Raw genomic sequence first — 3,044 nt, 5'->3', positions numbered from 1 at the left:
CATTTTTCAAATTGTGAAACTCTTCTTATCCTCCTTTTCAGCAATATACCTCCAACATTAACATGGACTTGTTAAATGCCATCGAGTCAGTTCAAACTCATACGGACTTTGTATAGGGTTTCTGAGGACTGATTGGTGGGGTTGATGCACCAACTTTGCTGTTCAAACTAACCTTGTGGTCCAGTGCTTATACTACAGCACCACACCAGGACTGCATGAATTTACTGCCCCATATTTCTTCTTTAATCTTTTGAGTTATTGTTGTTATTGTGATTCCACACAGATTGCTCTTCAAAAGCACCCAATGCTCAAGGTAGACATTGTTCACGAATTAAGCTAAACAATCATTTGGTTTAACACTTTCAAGAGATCATTTTGGTTTAGCATTTATGGTTCAAAGATTATCTCAAGAAAATAATTTGAGGTTCACCTATGTCCCTATAATCCCAGAAGGTCTAGATTATATTAGAATTTGACATTCAACTCTGTAATTCCCTTCTTTTTTTATCATATTTCTTCTATAGAACCTTTGACTAAAATGGCCAGTAATTGTAGCCAGGCCCATTCAGTTTTGATCTCATGGAAAATAAGCCGATTATTTATGGAAGCAATTAGCAACAAACTCCATTTCCTCCTCCTATTCCTAATTCTCCTTCTTCCTCTGTCATATGGAGACAATTATGGTACCTTGGATAGATATGACACTCTTTTCAGCAAAATAAAAATGATACTAGGTCAATTAACTAGGATGTCCTATGAAACCATGAATCTAAACCTCCAAACCAAGGCAAAAAAATCTCATGAGATGTTTGGCTATCTGTAAACAACAGAGGTCCCATATTAGAAAATCAGTATAGTACACCATATCAATACAATGATAGAAAAGAAGCTCAAGATCATCTGTACTGATAAATTCCAACATACTTTCTAGATGGAAATCCTCATCAGAAGGGAAGTTTCTCAATATCACACATGTTTTACTATAACATACAGGTATTTTTTAAAAAATATATAGATTAGAATCTGTGATATCTATAAAGCTAGCATCATTTCTCATAAATTGACACAATAACTAAATATAACTTGTAGAGAGGTGGGAAGATTACATTCTCAGTAGATGAATCATTCAGTGTTATGATAAGAGCAGCTACTATCAGAGTGTGTCAATAATAATCCACACTCCAGTTATATAAAAATGCCTGTCCCGTGTATGGCTGATGACAACATTGAGAGTGCACGTGAAATCATTCTGTTGAATAGATGAGTGATGTTGACTCTTTATAAAATGATTTGAAAATCAGCTGAGACTCTGCCTATGAAATAATCGATGTCAGATCTGGTTTTGAAAAGTTTGTTTGAGATGGGTACTGAGACAACTCATAGAAGAGAATAAACAGAAGCATTGAAAAATCTGCAAACAAAATTTGGACTGATACTCAAAGGAAATCAAATGTTTCTTTTAAAAAATGATTTCTGGTGATGAGACCTGGATTCATCACTATGAGCCTGAGAGTAAATGGAAGAGTATAGAATGGAAACATTTTCAATCACGGACCAAGAAAAAGTTCAAAAGTCAACCATCGCTGGAAAATGATGCTTACAGTTTTCTGTGATACTCAAGGAGCTGTACTGGAACACTACCAGAAAAAAAAAGTTTCAACAATCAATTGTGCTCATTACAGTTCGATGTTTATGGAAGAGTGGAAGCTTAAACTTTGGATTAAACTCAGAGGATTGCTAACTGTGGGTATTGTAATCTTATAAGACAATTGACATCCATACACCTCTGCTCACACTGTTGACACTGCAAAAACTTCATTTTGAGGTGTTAAAGCATCCTCCTTATAATCTGATCTTGCTTCTTTGGACTTTCACCTGTTTGGTCGATGAAAGTAGTCTTTCCAGGATGGAAATTCAACTCTGATGAAGAAGTGAAGATAGCAGTGTGTACGTGGCTTGAAGCTCAGCTTAAAACATTTTTTTTGTTGTTGTTGTTAAGGGAACAGGAAAACTTGTTTATAGATGAGCAAAATATATTGAAAATCAAGGACATTATGTCAAATATTGATATATTTGTCTTTTCTAATAGTTGATTAATATAAATTCTATAGTCAGAGTGCAAATAATTTTTGACTCATCCTCATATAATGTTTTGAGGTGCTTCAGGATACTAGATTTGTGACATGGAAACAGTAGCATGCTTGATGTTTCCATTATGCTTTCTTTAGAAGATTGCTGCGTAAGAAGATCCAAATGATGGAAGTATAAGGCAGTCATCCCAAAATGTTGATTCTTGTAGTCAGATGATGGGAACATTTCTATATGAAACACTGAAGGGAAAATGGTACATAAGACGTCCCATAGCTTTTAGGTTATAGTATCAGTTGAATCAATTAAACTCTACTACTAACCAGCTCCACCACTCTTCTGTCAGTTTGTCATACTGTGGTGGCTTGTGAGTTGCTGTGATTCTGAAAGCTATGCCACCAGTAATTTAAATACCAGCAGGGTCACCCATGGTGGACAGGTTTCAGATGAACAGACTAGGAAGGAGTGATGAGCTACTTCCAAATATTTAGTCACTGAAAACCTTATAATAGCAGAGAAACACTGCCAGATATAGTGCTAGAAAATGAGCCCCTCATTTTGAGGTTGGAAGGCACTCAAAATTCACCTGAAGAACAGTTGCCGCCTCAAAGCAGAGTTAACTGTGATGACATGAATGGAGTAAAGCTCATGGGAGAAAAGCCAATGGGACCTTCATTTGCTGATGGGGCACAACTCAAAATGAAGAGAAACAGCTGTAAACATCTATTGAAAATTGGAACATGAAATGTATGAAGTATGAATCTGGGAAAAATGGAAGTTGTCAAAATGGAATGGAATGCATAAACATTGATATCTTAGGCATTAGTGAGTTGAAATAGACTGTATAGGCCATTTTGAATCTGACAACCACATGGTTTATTATGTGGGGAATGACAAATTGAAGAAGAATGGTATTGCATTCATTGTCAAAAAGAACATATCCAGATCAGTCATGA

This window comes from Chrysochloris asiatica, unplaced genomic scaffold (assembly GCF_000296735.1).
Source record: "Chrysochloris asiatica unplaced genomic scaffold, ChrAsi1.0 scaffold00049, whole genome shotgun sequence".
In the NCBI taxonomy this organism is placed as follows: Eukaryota; Metazoa; Chordata; class Mammalia; order Afrosoricida; family Chrysochloridae; genus Chrysochloris; species Chrysochloris asiatica.
The sequence above is the reverse complement of the archived record's forward strand: the minus strand, read 5'-3'. Positions refer to the sequence as shown.